The sequence below is a fragment of the Capra hircus genome, chromosome 2 (genome assembly GCF_001704415.2).
Source record: "Capra hircus breed San Clemente chromosome 2, ASM170441v1, whole genome shotgun sequence".
NCBI lineage: Eukaryota > Metazoa > Chordata > Mammalia > Artiodactyla > Bovidae > Capra > Capra hircus.
The window spans coordinates 74,811,752-74,827,733 of record NC_030809.1 but is presented as its reverse complement, the minus strand read 5'-3'; the positions used below and the strand labels follow the sequence as shown (position 1 = coordinate 74,827,733).

Genomic DNA, 15,982 nt, shown 5'->3' with positions numbered 1-15,982 from the left:
CCTCCCTATCTCATAGCCCTGCCACTGAGAGACTATCACTTTCATGTTTTCAACCTGTATCCTTTGTGGATTCATTTTGCTCTTTCCATCCCAGTCTTTAAGGGTATATGCTTGTGGGGGTGCCTTTGTCCCCTAGCCTTTTCAGGTCAATCTGTATTCTATGAAGTAGAACATAAGTAAACTTGGTTCCTAGAAATAAACTATCTACAGTGAGGCTTCTGTAAGACCTCCTGAAAACCACAGATGTATATGCTTAATTACATTTAATATACTGGAAAATACTGGGGAAAAGTCAGCTTCAAGTCAGCAAACAACCTTTAGGACTTTGTTACAGGAAGGGGGACCCCTTTTAGGGCCTGAGAATGGGCACTTATGTAACACTTGGAAATGAATTGTCCAAGGAGACACACATGCTGACAAAGCAAGAGACTTCATTGGTAAGGGGTACCTGGGTGGGGAGCGGGAAGGCAAGGGAAGCCCCGAGGCGTGCTCTGCCATGTGCTTTCAGTCTCAGGTTTCATGGTGCTGGAATTAGTTTCCGGACTCAGGGTGCATTGCTCAGCCAAGAGGGATTCCAGCAACGAGGATTCGGGCAGGTTGGTAGGATTTGTGGTGTCTCCTTTTGACTTTTCCCGAATTCTTCTGATTGGTGGTGGCTTGTTCCTTACTAAGACCTCCTGTCATAAAATAACTCACGCAAATGGTTACAGTGGTGCCTGGTCAGGGTGGGTGGTCTCAGTCAGTGTTTCCCCTAACAGCTTCTGTCTTTTATATATTAAATTGGTTCTGAAAACTAATATATGAAGCTGACAGTTTGGGTTTTGGGGTTTTTGTTTTTTTTTGTTTTGTCCTGGGGTATAACCAATTAACAATGTTTCAGGTGAACAGCAGAGGGGCTCAGCCATACATAGAGCTGACAGTTTTATATCAAATATATTTTTTATTTAAACTGCGTTATAACCTCAGTATTACATTCTTAAAAAATTCAGTTCAGTTCAGTTCAGTCGCTCAGTCGTGTCCGACTCTGCAACCCCATGAATCGCAGCACGCCAGGCCTCCCTGTCCATCACCATCTCCTGGAGTTCACTCAGACTAACGTCCATCGAGTCCATGATGCCATCCAGCCATCCCATCGTCAGTCGTCCCCTTCTCCTCCTGCCCCCAATCCCTCCCAGCATCAGAGTCTTCCAATGAGTCAACTCTTCACATGAGGTGGCCAAAGTACTGGAGTTTCAGCTTTAGCATCATTCCTTCCAAAGAAATTCCAGGGTTGATCTCCTTCAGAATGGACTGGTTGGATCTCCTTACAGTCCAAGGGACTCTCAAGAGTCTTCTCCAATACCGCAGTTCAAACGCATCAATTCTTCGGCACTCAGCCTTCTTCACAGTCCAACTCTCACATCTATACATGACCACAGGAAAAACCATAGCCTTGACTAGACGGACCTTAGTCAGCAAAGTAATGTCTCTGCTTTTGAATATACTATCTAGGTTGGTCATAACTTTTCTTCCAAGGAGTAAGCGTCTTTTAATTTCCTGGCTGCAGTCACCATCTGCAGTGACTTTGGAGCCCAAAAAAATAAAGTCTGACACTGTTTCCACTGTTTGCCCATCTATTTGCCATGAAGTGATGGGACCGGATGCCATGATCTTTGTTTTCTGAATGTTGAGCTTTAAGCCAACTTTTTCGCTCTCCTCTTTCACTTTCATCAAGAGGCTTTTTAGCTCCTCTTCACTTTCTGCCATAAGGGTGGTGTCATCTGCATATCTGAGGTTATTGATATTTCTCCCGGCAATATTGATTCCAGCTTGTGTTTCTTCCAGTCCAGTGTTTCTCATGATGTACTCTGCATATAAGTTAAATAAGCAGGGTGACATTAAAAGATTAGCAGTCTGATAGTCTTTTGGAAATCCCATTTGCTGTTAATCACTTAAGAGTCATTCTAATATCAAGAGAACAGTAACTTCATTTGATGGCTTTAGAGGCAGACACATTAGAGTAGTCTACAAATAGTTCTTTCTTATTTTGGGTCTTCTTGGAAACTCCTGGAACTTGATTAACTGACAGCAGTTGACCATATCAGATGTCAACCAAAGCTTACCAGCTGGAAAACATACTTGCACACAGAACTTAGTTCACTGATGTCCTTATTTTCATTTAGTTGCTAAATCATGCCCAACTCTTGTGACCCCATGAACTGTAGCCCACTGGGCTCCTCTCTTCGTGGGTTTTCCCAGGCAAGGATACTGGAGGGGGTTGCCATTTCCTTTTCCAAGGGATCTTCCCGACCCAGAGATTGAATCTTCCTGCACTGGCAAGCAGATTCTTTACCACTGAGCCACCGGGGAAGCAATGCCTTTATAATGAATGTTAAAGAAAGGCTTTTGTCTAAATGGTATAGTGTATGGGTGGCCTTTTTTTTCTTTTTGGAATAAGGGAAGAATTCAGATAATTTAACCTGGATTTCATAATCCTAAAGTGGATTAAATTCAGTCACAATCTTATCGATAGACCTGATTTTAACCTTTTTCTTTTGTTTTTGTTTTGGCTGCTTGCAGCCCAGGGGTACTGGTTCTCTGACCAGGGATTGAACCAGGGCCCATCAGGCCTATGGCAGTGAAAGCGCTGAGTCCCAACCACTGAATCACCAAGGAATTCTCAAGATCTGATGTTACTCTTAATTCAGGTTGACTATTAACCAGGACTTCCCTGGCAGCTCAGTCAGTAAAGAATCTACCTGCATTGCAGGAGACCTGGGTTCAGTCCCTCAGTCAGGAAGATCCCCTGGACAAGGGAATGGCTACCCACTCCAGTACTCTTGCTTGGAGAATTCCAAGGACAGAGGAGCCTGGTGGGCTATAGTCCGTGGGGTCACAAAGAGTCAGACATGACTGAGCAACTTTCACTATTTCACTATCATGATGTGACTTTGATTTCTTTTCCTTTTTTTGAATTAATTAATTTATTTATTTGGCTGTACCAGATCTTAGTTACAGTGTGCAGGATCTTTAGTTGCAACATGTGGGATCTAGTTCCTTGACCAGGAATCAGACCCAAGCCCCCTGCATTGGGAACATGGAGTTAGCCATTGGACCACTAGGGAAGACTTGAGTTCCATGTAACTATTTTCAATCCATTTTAAAAACTGCATTTTATATAATTAGTAATGTGTGGGAAAAGATGGTTTCATAATAGAGCTGTTGCAAATTATAAAGCCTTTAACTGGTTATATACAAGTGAATGAAGCCAATTTTATACAATAGGTTTAACATGTGCTACTTAAGTTGCAATTATTTAACTTTTGGCACTACTTACATGTTAAGGTATCTTGCCTGAGTAAGAATAAATGTGTTAATAGCAGTTGCTACCTTATGAAAAAGGAAAATTCTCATGACTCTCTGTGGTGAAAGATGATAAGCTTTTAATTTTTGTGGCTGGTTGATAAGATAATTAATTTTCTTAGGAACATGATTTCTTGATATGTCAGTCAGCTTATCTTTTTTATGTGAATTTGCTATGCTTCTAAGGTAGTTCAGAAATCATGCTCTTTCTTGGTAACAAGTCTAAAGCACACGTCCTTTCTAACAGAAAGCCAGCAGTACAATCTTATTTTCAAAGTACCAGTTTTAAAAGAAGAAAATCAAGAACAGAAAAATTTTGCTTTGAAAATTATCTGCTCTATTCATGAATAATAATAGATCAGGTAAAGTTGTAATGTAAATTCTAAAGAACTTTCAGAACTTTTTTTGTAAAAGACGGGTTGATTTTTTTTCTTCATCCTTCAACATCCTTTTCTTAAAAAGTCCACACATGCCAGAAGTTTCTAAGTGCTATTTTCATCTAAAATTTTCAATGGCTTCCTATTTCCAACTATGTCCAATATTAATTCTGCCTCCCAGTTCCTCCTGTTATTTCCCACCACTTCTCAATATATATGCTTCAGATGGGGTAGTCTCTCCATATCTACAGTGACCTCATTTTTTAATTTTAAAATAAAAATCTTAAAGATACATAAAAAAATACTATGCCATATCATTTTATAGGCTAACTTACAGAAGAGAACTGCTGTGTAAATTGTGTTCATGCCAGCTGAAGCCAGCAATATCCGTGTTCTGTACAAATGAAGATTTCATTGTAGTTTGAAAAGTGACCTGCTAAGCAAGTTATTTGGTGGTACTTGGCAGTTACTTACTTCTTAAATACTTACTTCTTAAGTCTGTGCTGCTCAAGCAGACTTATTGAATCCTATTTTCATCTGTATAGAGGCAGCAGATAACTAATAGTACAATAGTTTCCATACTAGGGAAAATGTTTCTGTTTACAGTTCTCTTATTTATCAGATTAGATACCTGTTTGATTCAGATATCAGTTAACATACTACATTATTAACTCTGACTGGAACACTATGGTTTTATAAAGTCATCTACTAATAAATTGTCATTCTTAGATTGCTCTTTGCAGTACTTTAGTTAATTATGAGGCCTGATTATCCTGAACCAACCTCAAAGTTAATGTTTTATGTAATTGTGAACAAGCATTCTTTATTACTAGTATTAAAAATACAGAAGATTAAATCCAGAAGTGTACATGAGTCTACAGCTTTATACAGTAAAACAAATGTCAGAAATTTACTTTTAACAAACTTTAAAGTGATATTATTAATTTGAATTTTATGGTTTTTAATATTTGCTTTTATTTTCTTTAAAAATTCACCTTGAGGGGGAGTTCTGTAACAGTCCAAAGATAGAACACTCGCTTTCATTGACGAGGGACCAGGTTCAATCTCTGGTCTGAAAACTAAGATAATCCCACAGGCCGTGCAGCACAGCCAAAAAAAAACAGACTGTAAAAATTCACTTTGATTTAAAAGTAAGGGCTATGACAATAAGGCATTTACTTCTACTAATTTTATATTTGTATGTATTTAAGTAAAATGATAAAATTAAGTGTTCACTGAAGGTCCCTGATATTGTAAAGAGAGACCACTGATCTATGCCACATTGAGTAGCGCTTAATTCTTACCAAGCTTACTGTGAATTTAAAATTCCCGGGATTTTGGTGAAGAAAATTGAGGTCACAAAATAAGTTATCATAGAACTACTAAGATGATGTAGAAACCAAACTGAAGTGCCAGGGAAAATGGGGTGCAATAAAGAGCCCAGAGACTTGGCTCCTTACTAATTAGGCGCATGACTTCATAAATTGTTTACTTGTATGTTAGTCTTATTCTTCACAACTAAAACCCTTCTTTAAACATCTTTATTTCAGCTTGCCTGAGAAATACTAAAGTCTGAGGTTGGATGTAGTGCTAATTCACTGTAATTGAAGGAAGTTACTTGACACATAAACCAAGCTTGTGCCTGCCTTAGAATTGGAGTGCAGATTTTTATTAAGGTAGTTTATTATTTTTAAAAATATATGCACAGTTGATGTTGAGGGGGAGGGGTAAAGGGGGTAAATAGGAGTAATGTAGAAATTGTTTTGAAAAATATGAAATAATGCCTGCCTAAAATTATAATTTAGGTCATCACCTAGCTTTCAGCTCTCAACTTTATCCCTACTATTAACAAGTAACAGCATGTATCAATATAGTGTAGGATATCTTGCATTTTAGACCTTTATTGTGACAATCTAGTATAATAAAGCTTAAGGGCTTTTGAAGGGCTTAAATCTGTAGTTTTTCAGTTCAGTTCAGTTCAATTACTCAGTTGTGTCTGACTCTTTGCGACCCCATGAATCGCAGCATGCCAGGCCTCCCTGTCCATCACCAACTCCCGGAGTTCACTCAAACTCATGTGCATCGAGTTAGTGATGCCATCCAGCCACCTCATCCTCTGTCGTCCCCTTCTCCTCCTGCCCCCAATCCCTCCCAGCATCAGAGTCTTTTCCAATGAATCAACTCTTCATATGAGGTGGCCAGAATACTGGAGTTTCAGCTTCAGCATCAGCCCTTCCAATGAACACCCAGGACTGGTCTCCTTTAGGATGGACTGGTTGAATCTCCTTGCAGTCTGAGGGACTCTCAAGAGTCTTCTCCCAACACCACAGTTCAAAAGCATCAATTCTTCGGCACTCAGCTTTCTTCACAGTCCAACTCTCACATCCATACATGACTACTGGAAAAACAAAATAAAGGGTAAAAATCACTATTCATACAAAGCTTATTTTGCTAACATTCCATCATTATCTTGTGTATATTAAGAAGATTATATGGATAATGATGGGATACTGTTCGGTGACCTCTATAACGGGTGCCTTAGATTTTGGGGGGGAGGAGTAGGGCATCCCTAAATGGGCATGCCATAGATTTTTTTTTAAAGCAAGGCCATGGAAAAAAGCTCCCTCCCCCACACACATATACCTGGACTTTTATTGCATGTGAAATAATATTTTTAATATTTAAGAAACTTAATCTACAATTAAAATTTAGTATGGTGATTGCTCTTGCTCTATCTTGCCAAGCTTTCCAGTGGCTACCATGAATTTTTATGTTTATGGGATGCACCCCAGTAAAGGTTCCCTATCTCATGTACAGGGGAAATAACAGATTTGCTTGTAACAGTAGCAGCAATAACAGCTGACTATTACTGTATATTCAGTATGAAGCAGCAAAGTACAGTACTTGGATTTTTCCTCTTGAGCCTCATAACAGCACTGTGAGGTATAGATACCCTTTTGTCTTTTTTTTTTCCCTCTTGTCTATTCATTTTACAGATAAGAGCCTCGTTACTTAAAATACTAAGGTCTCTGACTCTGGGCTCATGCTTCTCCTATGTCATCCTGCCTCTCTAAGATTGTATAAAGATACCGTTCAGTGCCCTCCACAATATATGTAGCTCACTTAGAATACAACTTTAATGTCTTTGAAATGTGTTGGTGACTGGGAAAAGGAAGCCCTATTGCTTTTTTGCCTCAAAAATACATTTCTGGAGTGTGCAGTCTATTCTGGTATACATCCTCAAAAGTAGATAGCTGTTTTATTTCTTGAGGGTGATAGTGACTTTTGTTTATTGTCCTCAAGTTATTGAGAACCAAAACTGATGAAAAATAATAATTTTGGTTTTAAAGAGTATAGCTGATACTAAAGTAATAGAAAAGACTTTTGTGTTGAGTCATAAATTCATGCTAGAGACAGTTCCAAAGGAGGAATTAAATGTTTTTCTAGCCATCAGTAATATCAGTAATGAGCTTATCTCCTCTAGCATAAAGCAGTAGTTGCCATTCATAAAGCAGAAATCACCCAGTACCTTAAAAGCATGCAATAAAAACAGTAGGGAAGAAGGGGTCGAGAGTTTCGTGTTTGCAAAGACAGTTATTTTTTTGAATAATTTCAATATAAAAATATTTGATAGCTATAAGTATAAATATGAGGCCTAAAGCTCACTAGGCAAATTTACATCTGTTTTTGCTTAATCTTCTGGCTTTTCCTTATCATCATGGGGCTTCCCTGGTGGCTCAGATGGTAAAGAATCCACCTGCAATGCAGGAGACCTGGGTTCGATCCCTGGGTTGGGAAGATTCCCCTGGAGAAGGAAAACAGCTACCTACTCCAGTATTCTTGCCTGGAGAATCCCACAGACAGAGGAGCCTGGCAGGCTACAGTCCATGGAGTCGCAAAGAGTCGGACACAACTGAGTGACTTTCACTTCACTTAGCAGCAGCACTGCCACACAGGGCATTTTACATGTTCTTTTCACTCTTGTAAGAAATAAAACACAGTCACTCAACAAAGCACGTATGTGATATATGGAACTGATGTGGAAATTAAACCACACTCAGAATCTAAAATAAGAATTTATCCTTTACCAAGATTCTGGACTTGGGAAGGAAATGAAAGAATTTAGCTGGGTAACTAACCCTGTTCCTTAACATATTAGGCCCTTTGTAACATACTTGTACTGATAGAATTACTCTGTTGTCAGCAAGGGAAGAGATCTTGGACATTGTGGTATGGGTGTCCTTTTGGGTTAACTTTTTGTAGAGTGGTGCTAATAGTCAGTTCTGTTGTTGTAATAAATACTTTCCTAAAAATCACCGTGCTATGCAAAATTATGCAATAAAAACCTCAAGATTTGTGCAGAAAATAGGTATACAGCACAGCGGTCAAAAATGTCAGTGATAAAGTTTTATAAAAAGAACCTAATTTTTTTTAAACCATAAAATAGTTTTATACATATCGAATGTTGAGAGTTACATAAATATTTCATTTTATCTTTAAAAAGACTCACTGTTTCTGAGTGGAAGTGGATATCAGAAGAGTTGCAGCTTGTAAATTGTTATGTAATGGTACAAGAAAGGCTGTCTGAAACCAGAAGGAAAGTTAGACTGGCTGATGTGAATGAGTGTGGCTTATAACACAGGTAGATGATTGAGGTGTGTATGTTTTATGTATTCCTGTTTGGCTAAGTTCACCTGAGTACAGTTTCTGCATTGACCTAGTATTTCTCACTGATGAAATCTGGTATTGGCAAACACAAGTTCTCATTATTCTCAGATTGATATTTAATACATCAGTTGTGCATTGCGTGTGTGCTCAGATGCATCCGACTCTTTGCAGTCCTAGGGACTATAGCCTGCCAGGCCCTTCTGTCCATGATATTCTCTAGGCAAGAATACGGAGTGGGCTGCTATTTCCTCCTCCTCCAGGATCTTCCCAACCCAGGAATGGAACCCTCAAATCCTGTGTCTCTTGCATTGCAGGAGGATTCTTTACCACCGAGCCACCACGGAAATCCCAATACATCAATTGGTTAGAGTTAATTCAAGTTTTCAAAACAAGTGTTAAAGCAAAACTATACCCTTAAAAGAGATAATGATGCTTGCACAGTGAGTGGGTCCAAATGTAAGAATCTGATCTGTTTGCTCCTGCTTATGTGTGGAGGTAAGAAAAAGAAAGAAGTGGAAAATGGCTTCAAAGTTTCTAGTTTGAGAAACTATATGGAAAAGACACCATCAGTCTGGAATCAATTCCTAGGGTGGGCTGGGACTAAAACACAATTCACTCTTCAGAGCTGGGATGGGCTCACCTTCCCTTAGAACACCTGACCAGGTAGAGGTGAAAACTGAGCTGGATAGAGCTCAGTTAGCAGTGAACAAGGGGAGAGGGATTTGGACAGTGTCTCCTAAACTTGCTTTGATGATGTTGAGGTAATCGGAGAGAAGTTCCAGCCTTTTGAGTTCATGAAAGCCAGAGACTGAAATGTTTTACTGAAACCATTTTCTTTTTCTGGCTTGACAGAATTCTGTTCCTCCTATTCCAAGTCATTGTCTCATTTTAAATGTTTTCAAGTGACTACCATATGGAAAAAGTTGGCCTTGAAATTTCTTACTTTTCCTCCACCATCTTCACCATTGCTTCACTTTAATAACTCACTGCTGTGGCCACAGGCTTGATTTTGCTTGTTAGAATTTCATTTTGAACTCCAGTATCTGTTCTCTGTGTGGGTTTCCCAGGTGTCTCAGTGGTAAAGGATTCACCCGCCAATGCAGGGAGACACAGGAGACACGGGTTCAGTCCCTGGGTCAGGAAGATACTCTGGAGGAGGAAAATCTCCCCACTTTCTTCCAGTTTTTTCTGTCCCCTTTTGACTTCACACAACCCCAGTTCCATTCCTAGAACTACTTTCACTGCATCCTTATCCACTGTTCTCTTTGTTTCTTTTGCCCTGCATGTTCTTCACTAACTCCGTGTCCCATGTACTACTGTTGCCGTAATCTAACACCAGGCTTAAAGAGTGTATTGTGTGTTTATGGCTGAACAATTGATTTTTACTCCTCAGCTGGGCCTAGGAGACTATATTCTACTTTATAATGAAAGTAGAGGTTTATAGGTTGCTTCTATTTTCATTATTTCGCTGAACTCTTCAGGATTTCATTCCTTTTTTTCATTCCTTTTTATCCCTTGTTTCCGAGTATAACTATAATAAGAAAATAAAAATTTGGAAAATTCTGTGGGTTCCATTGCTGAATATATTATTCTGTATGTTAGGCACTTAGTCTTGTCTGACTCTTTCCGATTCCACGGACTGTGGCCTGCCAGCCTCCTCTGTCCGTGGGCTTCTCCAGGCAAGAATACTGGAGTAGGTTGCCATGCCCTTCTCCAGAGGATCTTCCCAACCCAGGGATTGAACTTGGGTCTCCCACATTGCAGGCAGATTCTTTACCTTTTGAGCTACCAGGGAAGCCCCAATATATTATTAGCCTTCTGTTATGACTGAAAACATATTAGCAGCAACATATAAATTTTAATGGATTCTGATACATATTTAAATAAATAAAAAATCCTTATAGATTTTTTTGCTTTAGAAATTTGAGGATCAGTGAAGCATGAGGTAATTCAAATGAATATTTAGTAACATTCACTTTGGCAGACTAGCAGTTTAGTTAGTAAGCCAACTAAAGATTCTGCTAGAATCTATGGTTTGGAAAATAGCATAGCAGAAAATATGCTCATGAGGAAAAGTCCATTTCTAATCCCTATTTAATTTTCATTCTTAGATTTTTATATTAAATGCTTGTAATTATCTTTAGTACGCAGGGAGTGCCTAAGGACTGTTTATTTATTCTCAAGGTGTTTCCATCTTGAATACTGCAAAGATATTGGACATTTAAAACATGTGAACTCCCACACAAAAAAGTGGGAGAAAAATGGTATTTATATGTTAATTCCATGAGGCCCTACATTTAACTCTATTCCCTCTGGCCATATACCAGGTGGAAAAAAGCAAGGACTCCACTATTAAAAATATCAAATCAGATTGTTCCAGCTGGGGTTTCCTAATCATTTAAAAGGCAAACTATGAGGTCACTTTTAATATCTTAAGTAGATAACTATCTTAGCATTTACTTAAGATATTAAATCTTAGGTGCTTATTTTTGCCTTACTGACTAGATTGTACCACTAGCAGTTTCTAGCGTTTTAGTATTTTCCTTAAGAGCAACATTAACAATATGGGGTCAGTTGTTTTCCCCATATTATCTTTCCTGGGAATATCCAATTCATCAATATACTAATCCGAAAAGTTGACTCATTAATTGGATTTAAGTGTCACAGGACTCTTCAACACATTATTTTAATCACTTTGTTGGAAGGATCAATTTTCTCATGGTTGAATGCATATAGAAATGAAACAACTAAATGAGTTATATAGGAAGGTTGGCACATCTCATTCCCTAGAGGTCTTTAAGAACAGGTTCTTAATTGTGTATCCGAAATGGTTTGAGATCTTTAAATGAAATTTATCTGGAAGCAGGAAGATGGGATACCCATCTAAGCCAATGTTTCTGGATCCCCATCTTATGTTGACATTAATGTCCTAATATTTAGTAGCTGGAGTTAGAACTGAGGCAAGTCATCCCTTTTTTTTTCTTTTTAAAACTACGGTTTATTTAGTGACATTTTAAAATAATGAAAGAGTAATCTGTATTAGCTATGATTGAGTCTTGTAAAGGCAAGTTTTTTTATTTTTATTTATTTATTTATTTATTTTTTAGGCAAGTTTTTTTAAAGGCAGCCCTGTAGGCCTTTTTGTATTGACTGCTTTTAACAACTGGAGTAAATGTAAACACAGGTTTTTGAAGTTTAAAATTAAAATCATAGTGACTCAGTGCAGAAGCCTACAGTTCATTTAAAGAACAGATGTTAAAAATTCTATTTTGCTATTTATGTTCATGTAACCCAGCAGCAGCATAGAGATGTTTGGATTCTGGAAAAAAAAAAAAGTCTTTTCAGGCTGTAATATTTGTTGAAAAAAATGTGTTTTATTTTCTTTTTCTTCGTATTAGTCATTGTGGTTAGGTTATTTATTGGTAGCTGGTGAGTCACAAGTGTGTTTCTCATTCTCTAGTGAGTCACCTAGCTACTTACAAGTTTGATTATTTTCTTTCCTTTCTAAATCTTTCACCTGAAAATAACTATTTTACTTAGTTAATAAGCTAAATCTTCAGTTTGCACATTAATTTTTAGAATTATAAATAGCAAAATAATACTCAGAAGAAGGTTCATTGATTTAGAAAATTTACCTCTGCTCTGGTCCAGGCATTCTGCTGGGCTTAGTTATTTAGTGACACTAAATAACACATAATAATCACACAAGGAACTTAATTTAGGGAGAGGACAAAAAATAAACAACTTCATGAAGAGACATGTTACAGGTCCTGTGATGAAAGTATTTCTATACATCATCTAAGCTGAGGCCCAGACACTGGTGGGCATTTGGGAGCCTCTTGAGCATCCTGTAGATTAATTGATGGACATAGGCTGGGTTGCACACTGTTCTAGATTGCAGCCCTTTGAACAACTGTACTTAGATGGTTTATACCTCTTTGTTGGAATGAGGTACTTAACTATTGGATCAGAAACAGACCTTCTATATCTAGTCCTGTCCAGCTCAAAATTTGTATTGAAAACCTTGATAAATAAGTGCTTTAAAAGTAGGTTAAAAATCTGGTGTCACTAGATCCCAGGTTATGGGATCAATTCTAAGTTATTAAGTAATAACTTAATGTCATCTTATACAAAGATTCTGATGAATATATGTTGAGGCTGGCAACAGCAGGACCTCAGGATACATCAGCATTACCAGAAAAGACAGCGTGACTCTTGGGCATTTTGAAAACTATTTGTGAAGGGCATGTTATTTCCACTTTCTTTTACACAAGCTATAAAGGAATCTGGCAGCTCATGAGCTTCTAAGAATGAGAATGAATTATTTCAAAGTGAGCTGACAGTGCATTCTGGAGTATTTAAATTTGGAGGCTGATATATGAGTCTGTAACAGAACTGTTTAGTGCAGTAATCTGTACATGATCTTACTAGCTGCATGATCTTGGGCTAATTACTTGACCTTTCAGTCTCAGTTTTTTCAACTATAAAATGGTAGTATACCTACCTTGTAGGCCTTTGTGAGGTTTAAGCAAGATGATATATGTGTAAAGCACTTCACATAAGTGGGAACTAGAACATAAACAGAAGTTGCTAATAATGGAACTAATGGAAATAATACTTTCCATGGAAATAATATTATGTTAGGTATTTATATGTATTAAGATCAACTGCATTGAAGCTGTAGAAATAAAACTGCTTCCTCAAACTTAAAAAATACGGAGAAAAGGAACAAAACTACTGTAGATGCATTATATATTTTTTGTAAATGAGAAAAAATGTACAGAAGTATAGAAAGCAGTGATTAGAGGAAGAGGTAGTTCAGTATATGATAGGGAACCTGAATTTTTAAATTTACACATTATTGAACATTGCAGTTTTTAACAGTAAGTATATTCTTTTATATATAGAAATAATGTTTAAAAAATAACTTAAAACTGTAAGAGCAAACCCTGCCATTTCCCCATCCCTTGCTGGTGAGAGGCATTGTGAATTGGGGGTGATTCTTTTTTTGTTCTCCAAAAGGATTTGCCAGAACCAGCACCTCACAGTGGGACCCAGCAACAAAAAATGGGCGAAATACTTCTTTACCAGATCTATTTCTCCACTATTTATATGCAAGATCAGGATCTCTCTGACTCAGTTGTTGCTGCTGCTGCTAAGTCTCTTCAGTTGTTTCTGACCCTTTGCGACCCCATAGATGGCAGCCCACCAGGCTCCCCCATCCCTGGGATTCTCCAGGCAAGAACACTGGAGTGGGGTGCCATTTCCTTCTCCAGTGCATGAAAGTGAAGTCGCTCAGTGTGTCCGACTCCTAGCGACCCCATGGACTACAGCCCACCAGGCTCCTCCGCCCATGGGATTTGCCAGGCAAGAGTACTGGAGTGGGTTGCCATTGCCTTCTCCGTCTGACTCAGTTACATGCTATTAAATACATTTTCACCTGCAAATCATCTACCTGTTCCAACAGCCTTTTCTCCGTTGTGATTCTTGTATCCTATCCCAGTGACCTCCAAAGTGTGATTTGCTCAAAATTACCCGCTAAAGGAAAGAAAATAATCCTTTCCTTTCTTTTTTATCTAAGAGTTATAGGAAAAACTATAATAGTTTTTCTAATAGTTAATTTATAGATAAACAGTGGACCTATCACTTGGATCGCACCTCATGAGGTCACACACATGCCACCTCTAGCATGTGAGGTCTCTAAAGGAAAACTGCAGGATTCCAGGAACACAGAGGAGCAAACAGTGGTACCCCAACTCTCTGGTTCACTTTCAGCATTTTACAGTTTACTGTGTCTGGTTAAATGGTTTGGGAGATTATATTTATTTATATTTATTAAGATAATAAACTGACCATCACGCAGTAGACAAGTGGCTTAAAATGATTTCTTACAAAGAGACTCTGTTCAGTTCAGTTGCTCAGTCGTGTCCGACTCTTTGCGACCCCATGGACTGCAGCATGCGAGGCTTCCCTGTCTGTCACCAACTCCCGGAGCTTACTCAAACTCATGTCCATTGAGTTGGTGATGCCATCCAACCGTCTCATCCTCTGTTGTCCCCACTCCTCCTGCCTTCAGTCTTTCCCAGCATCAGGGTCTTTTCCAATGAGTCATTTCTTCACATCAGTTGGCCAAAGTATTGGAGTTTCAGCTTCAGCATCAGTCCTTCCAATGAATATTCAGGGCTGATTTCCTTTAGGATTGACTGGTTTGAGCTCCTTGAAGTCCAAGGGACTCTCAAGAATCTTCTCCAATACCACAGTTCAAAAGCATCAGTTCTTCAGCACAAGTGTTAATGCTGACACTTCTACTGATAATGGGAAATCTTTGTATCAGCCCCATGATGAAGCTTTTTTTTTTTTTTTCTAATGATAATCCAATCATATCTGACAAGATTTTCATACTCCCCTAGCTAGATAGAAATTATCAGGAAACTATGTGAAGTATGGATTTGCTACTACTAATTATGGATCACTGTTGCTAATTATGTATCTCACCCTAAATATATATTTGCCTAAAGATAGCATATTGAAAGGCAGAGACATTACTTTGCCAACAAAGGTCCGTCTAGTCAAGGCTATGGTTTTTCCAGTGGTCATGTATGGTTGTGAGAGTTGGACTGTGAAGAAAGCTGAGTGCCAAAGAATTGATGCTTCTGAACTATGGTGTTGGAAAAGACTCTTGAGAGTCCCTTGGACTGCAAGGAGATCCAACCAGTCCATTCTGAAGGAGATCAGCCCTGGGTGTTCTTTGGAAGGAATGATGCTAAAGCTGAAGCTCCAGTACTTTGGCCACCTCATGCGAAGAGTTGACTCATTGGAAAAGACTCTGATGCTGGGAGGGATTGGGGGCAGGAGGAGAAGGGGATGACCGAGGATGAGATGGCTGGATGGCATCACGGACTCGATGGGCGTGAGTCTGAGTGAACTCCGGGAGTTGGTGATGGACAGGGAGGCCTGGCGTGCTGCGATTCATGGGGTCGCAAAGAGTCGGACACGACTGAGCGACTGAACTGAACTGAATGTGTAGCTGTTAACCCTATAGCTTATGTATTTAAATATTCTCTCCTTTTTGAAACACGTTACATCCTTGCACCTCTAATGCCATTCAGTTGTTTTGTTTTTTAAGTCTCTTCTCTACCCCCCAGAGTTCCATTATGATCTTTAGCATTTCTGAAACAAGAGGGATAAGTGAAACTTGCCCCCCAAAAAACTGATTGGTGTGACAGAACCAAAAAATAATTCCAGATAAGTTGTTTTGATTGTTTTAGGCTGTTCTGATTTTGAAATGTGTTTATAACCCCTCCCTCCCTCCCCTGAGCAGTCAATTTGAAGAGGCCACTATTCACTTGCATGGATAAATTCTACTGTACACAATCCTAATGCTTCATAGTCAAATTTTGTGTATCTGCTTTTTTAAAAATCTCTTTACAGTGCATAATACCCACTATAGGTTTGCAAAGTGTATGTGATGGTACACAACATTAAAGAATAAGGCATAACTCAGTAGTGCATTATATTAGACTATGAAGCTAGCTTCTTCCTTCAAGTACTAAAACTATTTTGACAACCTTAACAGAATCATTGAAGCCTATTTT

The 15,982-nt window shown here is 38.5% G+C and overlaps 1 protein-coding gene across 1 annotated transcript in view; it reads left to right on the top strand.

Moving 5' to 3' along the window:
* The window catches only part of DARS (aspartyl-tRNA synthetase), a 65,141-nt gene that overhangs the window by 18,248 nt on the left and 30,911 nt on the right, over positions 1 to 15,982 (top strand). The gene's annotated exons all lie outside the window — the stretch shown is intronic.